This window comes from Heterocephalus glaber, unplaced genomic scaffold (assembly GCF_053883595.1).
Source record: "Heterocephalus glaber isolate CG9 unplaced genomic scaffold, H.glaber_assembly_v1.0 deba00001451, whole genome shotgun sequence".
Classification (NCBI taxonomy): domain Eukaryota; kingdom Metazoa; phylum Chordata; class Mammalia; order Rodentia; family Bathyergidae; genus Heterocephalus; species Heterocephalus glaber.
Window position 1 is genome coordinate 4,043,326 of NW_028258301.1, and position 16,090 is coordinate 4,059,415.

At 36.3% G+C, this 16,090-nt stretch overlaps 1 protein-coding gene and 1 long non-coding RNA gene across 17 annotated transcripts in view; one reads left to right on the plus strand and one right to left on the minus strand.

Moving 5' to 3' along the window:
• LOC101710436 (AGBL carboxypeptidase 4) overlaps positions 1-16,090 on the plus strand; it is a 1,386,524-nt gene that overhangs the window by 1,026,477 nt on the left and 343,957 nt on the right. The gene's annotated exons all lie outside the window — the stretch shown is intronic.
• LOC106008108 (uncharacterized) overlaps positions 1-16,090 on the minus strand; it is a 50,846-nt gene that overhangs the window by 25,850 nt on the left and 8,906 nt on the right. Inside the window, exon 1 of one of the 9 annotated variants that reach the window (XR_015452642.1) lies at positions 10,954-14,479. The exons of the other annotated variants lie outside the window; for them this stretch is intronic. This is a non-coding gene — a long non-coding RNA (uncharacterized LOC106008108). Of the gene's footprint in view, positions 1-10,953; positions 14,480-16,090 lie in introns of those variants that run through there. 9 annotated transcript variants of the gene reach the window in all.

Below are 16,090 nucleotides of genomic sequence, written 5' to 3' on the forward strand. Positions count from 1 at the left end.
TGTCATTTAGAACAATGAGATAATGGCTCAGATATTTGAAATGGTTGTGGTCCCTTCAGTGTTGTTGTGACAGTAAGAGGACTTCAAAGGGAAGCTAACAAGATGGGGAAAAGGAGCAGCGATTTACACTATCCAGCAGGGACAAAATAGCCTGAGCCCAGATAGGAATGGATCTGATTCCTGAGAGTGCCCTGGATCCACAGCAGAAAATTAGAATCTTTTTTCCTCATATAAATGGACAGTAATGGATTTATCAAGGCCACTTTCTCCCCTCCAAAAGAGAGGGTATGGAACAGGAAACACTACAAGTGGCAGCTCTTCTGATGAGGTAATGCCAACAGTGAGTGAGTGTGTGGTTTCTCTAATGCTCCGCTGAATATTATATGCTTTTCCATGAATGTGCCCCAGTCCTGGAATCAGACCATCATAGAACTATATTTTATAGGCATTCATGAGCAGACCGTGTGCCAGCCACTATGTTTGCTGTTTATGGCTTGATTGTTTTCATTTAAACTGAATTAAATTCAATCCAAGCCAGCAAATATTACTTATCCATTTGTTTCTCTAACATTTAAACACTTGTGTTCAGAACTAAGTATAAAAAAAAGAGAACAACCACTATGTAAATCAGTATGGAGATACCTCAAAAAACTAGGATTTGAGGTCCCATTTGATCCAGCTATTCCCCTGCTGGGTATCTTTCCCAAAGAATTAAAAGAATCATACCACAGTGATATATGTGTACCCATGTTCATGATGGCACAATTCGTGGTAGCTAAAACTTGGAAACAGCCCAGTTGCCCATCAAGTGGAGACCGGATAAAGAAGATGTGGTTTTTTTAATAAAATGGTGTACTACTCAGCCATAAAGCATGAGAAACTAGAGACAGTTATAGCTTACTGGATGCACATTGAGGCCATACTCTTAAGTGAAATGAATAGAATACACATGTAAATACCAAATAGTTTCTCTGGTATGAGAAACTGAAAGTGTAAATAAGGATCAAAATGTATAATAGATAATGTGAAATAGGAAGAAAAGGTCCAAAGGGGAAGGAGAAGTGGGAGGGAAAAGAAAGAAGGGAAAGGAATAAATATGAGAAAAGGAAAAAAAATAGAGATTGTCTCTATCCAAAAGGTACTTATACTCCATAGTTCCCTTGTACTCATGTTAAAGATGAAAGAATATCCTTCATATAAAGCAGAAAATTAGTCTTTACTGTGCTAGGTTCCATGTGTTTTATAAGTGTCTAAATCCTAGTTACCATCTTGTAGTTGTAAAGAATATTACTCTATTTTGGAAAAGAGGAGACTAAGGTTTAAAGAGGTTGTGTGATTCACTCAGGATCACCAAGTCATAAGAAGGTAAGCATACTGATATGAGGTCTGGGCATTATTGTTTTTCCCTTTATAGATAGATCCTCTTTAACCTTGATTTTACCTACTCACAGAGGAGAAGGGAATTTTCTGATAGAGTTAAGTCTTTTTACTGTATAGCTTCACATCCTCAAAGGGCAACTACATCTTATAATGAGAAAACTACACCATACTTGATGTTTGTATTAAGGATGGGTTATTTTTAGATTCTTCAAATGAAGATGGTTGTAAGGATTATATGTAGTTCCAGAGGAAAACATACATCACACAAGGACTGCCAATCACTTATACCATAAATCTATGACACCACTAAATCATTGTGAAATTCTTTCCTGTTCATGCTGAACTCAGTTTCAAATCTTCTCTTACACAATACTCCAGACAATCACTATTTCAGCATATATCTTGTGAGAAAACCTACTTGCCATACTTGAAAGATCTGTTTTATTTTGCATATGAAATGATGGCTCTGGGAGAGAAATGACATGCCAAAGATCATGAAGGGAATGAGTGGTAGTTAAATGAATGATAGGACCCAGCAATGGTTAAAGGGATAAAACTAGATATAGATTAAGGTCAGTGAGGAAATGGGCAGGGGGTGCTTGCTTCCTTTAATTTATTCCTGCTACTTGTGTTCTGATACCCACCATTTGGTGTACTATAAATAAATACAAGTTTATCTATCTGTCTATCTATCTATAAATTTATTGACTATTTACCACGGCTCAACTCTGAGAAGACGTAATAATCCAGGTATGTATAGTGAACCATTTTCTTTTATTTTTGTTTTTTGTTTTTTTGTTTTTTGTTTTGGTACCAAGGATCAAACTCGGGACCTTGTGCTTGCGAGGCAGGCAGTGGAACCACTGAGCTAAATCCCAGGCTCTGAACCATTTTCTTTTGAAGTACAAATGGTAATCTCCTTTTACATATTGGTGGGACAATCAAAATGTTTGTTCTACATAATGGTTTTTGGCCTGGGGACCTCTCTAACATCATTTAAGCTGTAGGTTTCCCTTTATCCAATTATCTCAAGGAGGTGGAACAGATCAAGTCTATATTACCTTGAACTTTCTGACACAGTGACTTCCACCAGACCAGGTACTCAGCTATGTTGTAGAAAACAGTGATAATAATAATAGGCAACATTTATCGAGTGCTCCCTACATGCCAAGTGCTGTTCTAAGGGCTTTTGATAAATTGACTCTCTTAATTTTCATAAAAACCTACACGAGTACATGCCACAATCTGTCATTTAACAAATGAATAAACTGAACCAGAGAGAAGGCAAGTAACTTGTTCAAGGTTTCATGACTAGTAACAAAGGTGAGATTTGAGTTCAGGCAGTTCAGTTCCAGCACTGTGCTCTACTGTTTATCGTGTAAAAGTTCTTTACATGAGAATCAAGAAATTCCTAAAAGATGTAGGAAGAATAAGGGTCTGATGCTAGTTAACTTGGCTATTACACATTTTATGGGTTTGGAGGAGGGGGATTCCATACTTACACTTTTACAAAGAGGGTGATTGGTTCCCCTTGACTTCACTCTGAATCCCTTACCTGCTCACACTCACATTCATGCAGGCATCTCTTCAAATCACTCAGTGGGGTGGTCACACCCTATATATCAGTCAGTTTCTTATTACTACAACAAAATACTGAAGACAACTAGCTTATAATGGAAAAAATTACACAATTTTTGAAGTTTTTAAATCCAAACATTGTGTACAGTCAGTGAGAGCTGGCACTTGACTGCATTACCCCATGGTGCAGATAGCAATGTTAGGAGTGCATGTCAGTGGTAAGCAACTATTTCTATCTTGAAATGGAACATGGAGAGAGACAAAAAGATATGGTCTGACAGTGCCCTTTGAGAACACACTCCAGTGACCTAGGGACTTCCCACCAGCCCCACCTCTTAAAGGTCCACAGCACTGCCCAATATTGCTACGCTGAAGATCAAGCTATAACATATAAACCTTTAGAGAATGCTACACATATTCAAATGATAGCACCCTATTCCTTCAGACAAATCCGTTCCTCACTGGAGGTGGATTCATATTGTGTTCCCTGTGCAGTCCCTCAGGATTCACCCTGATGGCCACTGCTATGCATATTTCTCACTCATCCCAGGCTCTGGAAGTGATTGGGTCTAGGCCAGTGAGTACAGGTAAATTTAAATCACTCTGTTTCAGTTACAGCTGTGGATGCTATGAATCAGGTACCCCTCACACTGACTCTTCTCAGAGATAACAGCCTTATTCCCTATCTAAAAAAGGATATTACGTTTATCAGCATAGTTTTGGCCTTACCCTTTACAGTTGATCAACCACCTCCCCATTGTTGTTATGAGAAATAGCCAGATCATTTGCCTTTCCTAAGAACTAGTCCTAATATAAGAAAAAAAAAAAAAAACCACTAGCCATCAAGGGTTACAACCTTACTACCCAAGAAAACTTCCATGCACTAGCTCTGATTAATTTGTTTGTTTGCTTGTTTTATATGACATTATTTATAATTATTTATATGAAATTATTTATTTGTTTTTTTCCTAAGTTTTTCTCTGATACGACCCAGAGGGAAGAGGGTTCTAAAGGGGGCCCACACACTGAAATGCAAATTGATCGTATTACAGAGGTGAATCAGGTGAATCAGACATGTCCCTGCCAGTCTCAAGAAGAATATAGCCTATATGAGGTACAAATAAATAAATTCATGCACTATAATAAAGGTAATGATTAACAGTGGAGGGAAAAAGAAAGGGATCAACTCTAAGGACAGGCAGAGAATGTTTTACAAAGGAGGAAATATTAGCTGGGTCTTGCAGGATGCACAGGAATTCACAATACCAGTGATGGGAAAGTACTCTAGGCAAAGGGTATAGCATGTGCAAAAGCACAGAGGCATATTGAAAATGACTGTAATAATAGGTTATTTATCTATCTTTACTGATAAAGTAAGGTGTATGACTTTCAACATTAGAGTTCAGTTAGTGCCTGAATTTCAAAAAGGAAGAGATCACTGGTATTAATAAGATAAGATGTTAAAAGTGTCCATTGACTTTAAACACAAAGAAGTCATTGTGCAGTGGAGTGGTCATGTAGGTCGGAGGGTGGGTAGACACCAGAGTGCAATATGGTGAGAAATAAGTGAAAAATAAAGAAGAGATTTATAAGAGAAGACTATACTTCCTTAATCCTTGGATTGGAGAGGAGAAAATAAAGAGATGTAGGACTGAGGGATATTTGTTGGTTGTTTTTATTTTTAAGCTAAGGAATTTGAACATGCTGATTAATTCTGGAGTAGACCCAAGGGCAGTAGAGAGTACAGATTACAGTGAGAAGGCATATCGGTAAATTTAGGGCCTCTGGAGACTGGAGCACTGGGGAACCAAAGCACAAGACTCTCCAGAGATAAGTGGATAACCTGACAGAGACAAGCATGGCTAGTGTGGGAGGCAAGAGAATCGGGAGTTCTGCGTCTCAGGTATAAAACACCAAGGACTGATTCACAGGAGAGTTGTGAGGACTAATGTGCTCATTCTGTAAGGAGTCCATGGCTTATAATAAATAAAATACTCAATTTATTTTACCCAAAGATGAGAATCATAAAAAAATAGAAAGGAATTCTAAAATCACAGTTTTATTCTGAGACACAATTGGATCTTGCCATCCTGATGGGAGAAAGTGCTTGGCACAGGAGAGTTTCGGCTCTACTCTTAACTTGCCAAGATTTAGGGCAAACATTTCACCTCTCTTGGTCTCCATTTTTCATCCATAGGATAAGAAGCTTATGCTAGATCATTTCAGATGTCATTGCTGACTAGAATGTCCTATGAATCTATGCTTTCTAATGAGAATTCAAAATGTGAATGTTTAGCTTTTACTTTGTTGTTGTTGTTGTGTGCGTATCACAATAAAATTTCATTATAGTTACTGAAATTTGAATTATATAACTTACATATCACAAAATAGTCTTCTTTTGATTATTTCTTAGCTATTTAAAAATGTAAAAAAACATTTTAGCTCATGGGCCATACAAAAAAATCAAGTGGTAGGATGGACTACATTGTACTTAGGAACTATAGTTTACCTAATAATATCATTCTCAAAGGGCTGACCTATCATGACTTAGATGTGACTTTTATTAAGACCAAGAAAAGAAAATGTCTTCTGAACTTCATTTTAAAATTTCCATCTTAACAGAATAGTTTTATTATAATACTGTCCTTAGAATTTGTGTATTCCATATTTAAATTATCACTTCATTATGCAAATTTCAGAAATCATAAAACTTTTTATCAGTATCCATAGTTCTACAACTCTGACTCAACTACTATTACCTCAACATAAAGACACTTCATTATGCATATAACTTTTTTAAAAGTACTACTTCCCTGGACAATATTTATTGCTGGGTTTTTGTTGTTGTTTTTTTATTTTTTTGTTTTGTTTTTTTACCATTTTAACCATTTTCAAATATACACAGTAGTGTTGAATGTATTTATATTGTTGGGCACAAATGCTCAGGATTTTCACCTTACAAAACTGAAATTCCATACCATTAAACAATCTCCTTTTTCTTTTTTCCCCTATCCCTTGGTCCCCACCAATCCACTTTCTTTTTGTATGAATTAGACTATTTCAGATACCTTATAGAAATAGAATCTTGTGGCTGACTTATTTTACTTAGCACAATATCCTCAAGGTTCATCTATGTTGTAGTGCATTATAAGATTTCTTTCCTTTTTAGGATGAGTAATATTCCACTGTATCCAATACACCACATTTTGTTTATACATTCATCCTTCAATGGACATTTGTTTTTACCCTTGATTATTGTGAATAATGCTGTTATGAGCATAGGTGTGTGAATATCTCTTTGAAATCCTGCTTTAAATTCTTCTACCTAAATACCTTGAAGAAGAATTTCTGGATCATATGGTACTGTAGTTCTATTTTTAATTTTCTGAGGAAACTTCATTCCACTTTGTTTTATAGTTCAGGTTCCTTCCTTCTGAAATGGAATATGATCCTATTTTCTTTTCTCTATATATATTCTTTGACAAATGAGATTTGTGACTGGTCATAGCTTTCTCTACAAGATCAGTAATCCATAGGAAGACATCAGTACTCAAAAGAGAACTGGACCAGCCATTATAAATAAGAAACTCAAATTGAAAGTACTGATCAATGTTAATTCTGTTACTTTTTATTTCATTTATCATTTTGATCTTAGTTTTTTAAAGTGCTGCCCCAAGGACAATGACTCAGCAGGGTCATCCTCAGGGAAATGGACTTATCTACCTCCCATAGGAAAAAGAAATTTAAACTGAGGCCATTTCAAGTGATGGGATTACCTAAAATGATAGGAAATGGAGTGGTAGGGTGAGGGCAGTGCAAGCTAGTGGGAAGAGGGTTTGAGCAAGGAAATTGAAACCTTGAATGCAGAAAAAGATAAAATGCTGTTGCCCAGATTTTATAGCTCCCAGATGCCGCCTCTAATTGCATAGCTAACCCTGAGTTTATTAAGTTATTTTCCAGAGTCAAACTCATTTGTATACATGTCAGAATGTAAACTGAATTTAAAAAGTAAGGCTCTTGGATTAGAATTCAGGAATGATAAACAAACTCATTTAGAATGTAAAATTTGCATGTCATTTGCATGTGCCCAAATGCAATTACATGTGCTCTGTAAGTATGCATTTCACATTTATTTGTCATGATAGAACAGTATGGAAGAAATTAGTTGCCACGGTTTTTTTTTAATATTTAAAGAAAAAAATGATGATTCTTAAAATAGGCTTTGCTAGTGCATGATTCAATGTGCAGAAACTGGCAAGAAGAGATAAGGATCCGTCAAAAACCATAAATTTCCACTGCAACATCTGTAGTAGTTCAAATCGTATAGTTTATGGAGGTCCCTTTTGCCTTCTCCATGGGTATTACCATAGCATTCTGTAGATTTATTGGTGGCTCAGTTCAAGGACAGTTTTACTAGCAAAGCTTTAAAAAAAAAAAGGTGAGGGAGGGGACTATTTCCTCTTTGAAAGTTCAGGATAAAAATTGAAAAGAAATCACTGCTATAGCTTTATAAATTTCTAGACAAACTAGGTTTCCGTGCTCTTCCACACTGCCTACAACCTGCTCCTTCTCCCTTTTTGAATTTTTTAGTAAGAGGTACTTAAATAGCCAAGACTCTTCCCTTTCATTAAAAAGATATTTTAGAAAATTGGGAGGCTTCAGATACTAAGGTGTTAATGCCAATATGGAAAAGCTCTGTTATTTTTTCAAACTAACACATGGTTAATTTGACATTTTTATGTACAAGTCTATGAGTTTTTAATACAGATCTCTCTCTCTCTCTCATATGTATATATGTATATATATGTGTGTGTGTATACATATATATATATATATATATATATATATATATTTTAGTAACTACCATCACAGTAAGTATATAGAACAGTCCCATTACCCCTAAAGGACTTCCTTATATCTACTATTTGGAATCACAATCCTCCCCTTAGCCCTGAGCTAACATTGATCTATTCTCCATCACTTTAGTTTTGTCTTCTGAAGAATGTCATAAGATGCAATCATACAATTTTGTAGCATTTTCAGAATGGTTTCTGTCACTTAGCTTAACGCTTTTGAGATTCATCCAAGTTGTGTATATCAATAATTCATACTTTTTAATATCTTGAATATTATTTGATTGTACAACAGTTTATCCATTCACCACTGAAGGCTGTTTGGGTTCTTTCCACTTTGGGCAATTATGAATAAAAGCTGTAATGAACATTCTTGTACAGATTTTTCTGTGAATATAAGTTTTTATTTCTCTAGGATAAATATATAGCAGTAGAATTTCTGGGTCATATGGTAACTTAGTTTAACTTTTTATGGAATTGTTCCAGTTTGCATTCCCATGAGCAATACAGGTAGATTCTGGTTGCTCTGAATCCTTGCTAGCACTTAGGGTTGCCAGTATTTTATTTTTAATTTTAGTCAATCTAATGGATCTACAGTTATATCTTCTTGTGCTTTTGGTTTGAATCTTTCTTTGCTTTTAGTTTGCAAGGAAAAGCTTTTGATATGTAGATATGTATGAATTCATTTTTTAAGTTCCTACACTGTGCCATGTATCTTATATGCATGTTAACTCATTTAAACTTAACAACCTTATGAAATCGCTGTTAATTATTCCCTTTGAAAAGTTGAGGAAGTAGGCTAGATGAGTTTAGCAGCTTTATTTTCTCAGTAATCTGCTTCAGAGTATGTATTCTATGCCAGTTGCTCTGCCAGAAACTGGGCACATGGAGATGTCTCTGCTTTTGGCAACCTCATAGTTTAGAAAGAAAAACTGCTTACATATAAACAAAGAAATATTCTGCCTGAATACTGCATTAAAAGCAAAGTGAGAGGCAAGCCTGCGTAGGTAAGGTGGACTCTAATTGGCAATGGTCTCCAAATATTCCAGTGAAAATATGAAAACTTAAGAGACCAAAAGTAAGGTGAACCTGTGGAGATGTCTGGACTCAAATTGACATCAGATTCATTTCTTCCTCTGTGAATCTGGGAAGATACAAGACATACTCACCATCTGTCCATTTCTCTCCCCTGGACCATCAGAAGGCAACCATATGCTTACAGCAGGAGTAAAAACCATCTCCCATTCCCATGATATAACCGGGGCAGGGAGAAGAACAAATGTCAAGTAGTGAATGAAGTAAGTTGCAAGACTCCCATTCTGACACAAGAATACCCTGAAGCCTCCCTTCTCTACACAAACTTGGCCCAGTTGACAGTGATATATCCGACTCAACTGAGCACCTTTCATCCCCGCTCACTGCACTGTCATGTAAACAGAGGTGCACAATGCACTGGGAAAAGTACTGCATATGGAGTCAGAAGTCTTAGATTCAAGTTTTGTTTCAGTCATTTCCCATCTCGGTTCTTCCCTAGGTCTCAGCTTGCCTATGTGCAAAGTTGAAAAGGTTGAAAATAGTGCCTTCAACTGACAACCAGCTTCACTACCAACTCCTGTCTATTCTATATCCATTGCTTTTCATCTCTAGGGTCATCTTTTCTAAGCCACTACCCTCTTTTCTTTCAAAGACTACTATAATACTCTCCTACTTGGCTCACTAGTTTTTATTCTCGCTTCTTGATGGTACATTATCCACACATCAGTGACAGCAATCTTTTTAGAGCTAAAATCAAATGGCATCACCCTTCTACTGAGGTTGTTTATGGTTTCTCATCACTTAAAATAAAATTCAAATTTACCATGTTTCACAGGCTCTTTTACTTTCAGTTCTTGCATTTCTCCCATCTCCTTTTATACTACTCTCTTATCTCACTGGCTCCAACCACATTCATCTCCATTTTGTTCTTCACACAAGTCAGGCCCTTTCTCAAAACTGGCATCTACAGTTACTATTTTTTAAATTGATTATAATGCTACCACACCTGGGATATTTTTCTGAATATTATATTGAAAATTGCCTTCCTTGTTTACTTGCTAGCACACCATGCAATTAATTTTCTATCATAGCACTCACTACCAACAGAAATTATTTTATTATATGCTATATTATTGTATAATATCACTGCTTATAATGTATCATTATATATTTATTATTACATATTTTATTATATTTTTACCCCAACAAGAACAAAGACTTTGTCTGTTACATTTATACTGGCCTAGAACCTGATAAATGAATATCTAAGTCTTCTTAAGTACCATTATTTTTTTCTTCTCTCCTGGGCTCATTCTACTCATTTCTATGAACTGGCATACCTCACAAGGTTGTGTCAAATGAGATGAGGCACGTTAATGAAGTTAAGGAATTATTATGAGTATAATCATCATTATCATTATCCAAGGCATTTGGATAATGATCTGACACTGATTTTTCATCATTAGTTTTTTTTTAAATCTCTAGGGAAAACTTCCAATAAAAGATTCTTTTTCTTTTCTTCTTTTGTGCAGTAGACACCTGACAATGTCTGGTTCATAGCCCTGATTCAAGATGTCATAACTACTTGTCATCAAGCTACAGGCATGAGTATCATTCCAGCAAGTATGTTTTTAGAAAAGATAGCCTAAGGAATATGAAGGAGAAAGGAACAAAAGATTAATATCACAAAATTATTGAATCACAGAATGTCAGCACTGGAAAATTTCAAAGATTAATTCTCTAGTGTTCAGATTCCTATCATTTTTTGGAGGAGCCTGGGAAACTTCCTTGATGGATGAAGGGAATTCTGAGGCCCAACGATGAAAGATTTCAAAATAATTTGTAGTAGAACCAGGAATAGTATCTGGGTTACCTCTCTTTTATCCCTGTTTCATCTGGTGTTTGGCCTGAAGATCTCTAAATCCAACATCTTTTATCTGTATTCACTACCACCATCTAGCTCCAAAATCTCATCATCTTTCACTTGAACTATTGCAATAGCTCCCTAACTGGTCTCCCTGGACCCACTTGTCAAACAGCACATATGATCCTTTGTGTACCCCTTTTTTCTCCATCCCTATTAGCTTAAAATTTTTCATTGACTTACCAAGAATTTTAAGATAAGCTGTTCAGCCTTGTCTTACATCCTTCCTTTGCCCCAATATCTTCCATAGTGTCTTCCAATTCCTGGGACATAGATGTTCTATCTTATCATAGATTTTTGAACATATTATTCCCTGTGCCTAGATCCATGTTGCTCTCCAAATTTCTTTTTTGGAGGCACTAAAAAACACCATCCTTGTTGGAAAATTTTAAGGTCTTAAAGCTGCATCTGTGCATAGCAAGCCAATTATTATTAGATTATGCTTTCACTGTTTATTGAGAATTGGTGGTGTCTTGTTAAAATTATGCACTCTTGTGTTTGTGAAGCCCTAGGTACAATCTCTAGCACTGCAAGAAAAATTATGAGCCCCTGAACGATCCATTTGTGTTTCCACTTTCTGTGATGTTCTTCCTATTTCTTAACTCTAGTACTACCTTCACATCATTCATATCCCATCTCAAACCTACTTCCTCAGCAAAGACTTCATCAAACTCATAATCTCAGTCAGATTGCTCTATTATAAGGACTTCATAGAACACATATGTCAGGGTGTAATAATCTCATGTGAGTGATATTTGAGGAGCATTCCACTGGCCTAGTTCCAGGAGGGCAGAGTTTTTGGTTGCCATTAGATCTTAGCATCTGACATCATTTCAGGCCCTTAGAAAGTGTTTAATCTATTGAATAAATGGATAAATCTGAGATTGTGTCTATGAGAGGATTTTAAGAGGCATTTGAGTAGGGAAAATTGACTCCCTTGTCCCAAACCTCAGAGAGTAGGGTCAAACGTGTAAGTCCTCTTAGTAGTCCTATAATCATGCTTATAGGCCTACATGTTTTTATTCCATTAAGTTTATTAGTACATTTTAGGTATACATTATGATCACATTCATCATTGGGAATTTATACTTATACTTATACATGACATATCTAGGTTCTTGGTTTTTCCCCATTACCCTTCCTTCCCTTCCACCCCTCTACCCCTTCCTATTTACAAAAAGTTTGTTTTCATTTTTTTCCTTCTCTTCTCATATTTTTTCCTTCCCTTCTTTTCTTCCTCCCACCTCCATCCCTAGTTCCTCTTCCCTTTTGGACCTTTTCTTTCTATTTTACATTATCTCTTATACATTATGGTCCTCATTTACTCTTGCAGTTTTTCACACCAGAGAAACTATTTGGTATTTATACATGTGTATCCAGGCCTACATTTTTGAGGAACTCTTTCAATACAGGACATTTGTGTATTTTAGCACATTCATGATGCACTGGGGATCCATAATTAGTAACTATTTTTATTATAATAGGCATTTATTTAAAATCTTTATTACTGCAAAGCTTGATTACAAGAACAAGTCTCAAGGCTGGTAAGCAAGGCCAGCTACCACTACCCTAGTTCTAGAGAAAGACTAGGCACTCTGAATGCTGAATATATAACAACTCTCATCAAGTGAGGAATTTAGAGCTTTGTGAAAGTATTGTTCAAAAATGACAAAACTTAACAATTTTATTCTTAACTCAAACTCCTCTTAGAAGTGAGGTGTTTCCCAAGACTTCCTTTGTCTACTCAAGTTATAATAACAAACTACCATAGACCGGATGACTTTAAAAACAATTATTTTACACTTCTGGAGACCAGGGAGTCTAAAATCAAGATGCCAGAAGATTCCACTCCTGGTGAAGACCCACTTCTTGGCTTCTACATAACTCCTTTTTTTCTGTGTCCTCCCATGGTGGAAAGAAGTCTCTGATCTCTCTTTCTCTTCTTATAAACACACTGATCCCATCATGAGGATCCTACTCATGACCTCATCAAACCTAATTATCTCCAAAGAACTCTCCCCACAAATACCATCACATTAAGGATTAGGGCTTCAACATATGGGACATTTTAGGGAGTCTGTGTTATTTAATTCATAGCATTGTACTCCTGGTTTTCCAAAATACTTATTCTTCTCTCATGGAAAATACATTCATTTCATTTCAACAGCTCCAAATGTCTTCACTCATTCCAGCATCAGCTCTAATGTCTAAAATCCAAACTATCATTAAAAATCATCTAAATCAGATAATGGCTGAGACTCAAGGTATGACTTATCCTGAGGCAAGATTTAACTCTAGCTGTGAACCTATAAAACCAGACAAGTTATGCCTGGTTTCCAAAATCCAGAGTTAAAGCAGGCATAGGACAGGCATTCTAATTCCAAAAGGGAGAAAATGGAAGGAAGAAAGGGGTGATGGATCTTAAGCAAGTTCAAAGCCCACCAAGGCAAATTCCATTAGCTACTAAAGCTTTAAAATAAGCTTCATTAGTCTGTGTAAATAGGGAAGGGTGGAGGGGGTGAAGGGAGCACAGGTAATGGGGAAAAAATAAGAACCAAGATACATCGTGTACAAGTACAAGCACCCAATGCTAAATGTAAATGTATTGTATACCTGAAATGTACCAATAAAAGAATTTAAACAAATGAAAAAAAGCTTTGTTAGTCTAATGTTCTTAATGTTCTGGCTAAGTGGGTCAGCTACACAGGTTAAAACACACACACACACACACACACACACACACACACTCGTCTACAAAGTATTGCCCTTGATGTATGGGGCATAAGTATCCTCACCTGACAAGACCAGGTAGGTAACTCCTCCTTGAAACTGAGGATGAATGAGCCCTTTTCCTGGTCCTGTGGTCCAAGTGGCACCCCTAATAGTCTCTGAATCATCATCAGCATTCTTCTTCTCCTTTCTTGAAGAATAGCATACCCTTTTAAGTGAATAGCTCTATGTTTCAGTCTTGTAGAATTAAAGAAATCCAACAATTATCTTTCATTCTGGCCCACTTTCTTATTCTCATATAGTCCCAGCTGGTAGTATTTCTGTTGGTATAATCCTATCTCTTTTCCTAGCTTCTGTTGAGGTTGCTAATTAAGTTCATAAATTATACTCATGATCTCTTTATTGGGTGGTCCAGCCACATCCTTATTGTTCTTTTCAAAACATACTTTCTCTCTTTTTGCCATATAGAAAGGTTGAGGAATTTCCAAACCTTTAATTTCTGATTTCTTTTTTTGCTTAACAATTCCTTCTTCAATTCATCTCTCGTCTCACAATTTATTATAAGTTGTCAGGAAAAATCAAGTCACTTGATTCTTCAATACTTTGCTTACAAATCTCAACTAAATATCTAGTTAAATTGCTTATAAACCTTACCATCCCTCAAAACACAATTCCATTTCTTGCCACTTTATAACAAGGATTACTTTTTCCTCCAGTTTCTAATATGTTCCTGATCTCCAGCTAAGCCCTCACCAGAATTGCCTTTAATTTTCAAATCTATAGCATATACCTTAAAACTCTTCCGGCCTCTACCTTATTACCCAGCTCCAAAGCCCTTTGACATTTTAAATTATTTGTTATTCTAACATCTTACTATAGTACCAAAATATCTGAAGTTGTAATGATTCTCTAGAGAAACAGAACTATACGTGTGTATGTATGTACCTGTTTATACTACATAGATATATATCCTTATATCTTTTATAATATAAAAGATATTTAATATAAAGAAATTGGTCCATATGATTATGGAGGCAGAGAAATTTCATGTTCTACTTTGGCAAACTGGAGACCCAAGAAAGCTGGTGATATACTTCTAGTCTGAGTCTGAAGGCCTGAGAATCAGAAGAACCAATGGTATGAGTTCCTGTCTAAAGGAAGGAGAAGATTTGAGTTTCAGTTTAAGAAGTCAAACAGACAGAGAAATTTCTCACCTCATCTGCATTTTAATTCTACTCACATGCCCAGTAGATTAGGTGGTGCCCATTCCCACTAGGGAGAGTGATTTACTTTACTCATCTTCTTGATTCAAAAACTACTCTTATTCAAAACACCCTCCCAGATATACCCTGAAATACTGTTTAACAAATATCTGATTACTCCATGCTCCAGATAATTTGACACATAAAGATAACCTTCATAGTCATTTTCATTTTCTCTGCAAAAGGTTGAAGTCTTTTTAGTGCCAGGTTCTGGGCTAGACACAGCAAAAGTAGGAATACCTAGCTCTGGATCTCAAGGTGTTCACAATCCACTGCAGGAAGCTTCATGGCAACAGTATGGGTGAGGAGAGATTGATGTTTATTAAAGCAGAGCATACATGAGTAAGCTGAGTGAACTGAGTAAGCTGTGTTCTTCCTTGAGAAGGAGTGTGGACTGCACAGAATCCACACTGCTATTTTTGCAATATGTTAAACTACCAAGACGCTTATTTGTGTGACTGTGGGTCTATGAGTACCTTCTAAAACCAGCAATCATCTCCTCATGTAGTTGCCAGTGAGCTTTTAGACTTCCAGGAGATAGAACCTAAGTTATTCCAGCTTCTCCCTATCACTTGCTATACCATGAACTGTGGGGAGCAAGGACATTAGTACTAGACACTTGAAGATTCTTAGTCCTACTACTCCCCTTTTAATTTGTGCAGGAATGTAATGCCTTAATCTGTCAGACACATTTTTCTTCATTTATAAAAGGTAGATAATAATAATTCTCAGGTTGTTCTGACAATCAACTAGGACAGTGATGACAAACCTTCTAGAACTTTCAATGATACAAACAGCCCACTCTGACACCTGTGCCATAGGTTCGCCACCACTGAACTAGAAGAAAGATTCAATGTTCTACCTAACACATTACCTGCTTAAGTGGATTTTTAGCAAAGATGAATCTTTCTCACATCTCTCCCTTTCTCCTCACACTGCATCCTTGAATTGCCACCTCTGATCACTGTCAAAACAAGTATTTCCATGCAGAGACAGAGTACTCCTCACTCAGGAAAAATAAATTGTTTTTCACATGGGCTTATTCATTCAATGAGTATTTATTGCATGCCTATTATGTATAACAGGATAGGTTTCAGTGTAACTAAAAGCTTTACCTAACTCATATCAAATTCTTGCTCAACTCCACAAAGCCTTTTCAAGTCAATCCACCTATTCAGTATTAAGCACCACCATATGCCAGGCACTGAGCTAGGGGCTATGATTCAGTAACATCATCCTTGCTTCAAGAAGTTAAAAACTCAGTTCCTGCAAAGAACTTAATTTTGTGACAGAGTTTCATAAGAAATATAAAGGGAGATGTCCTCCCT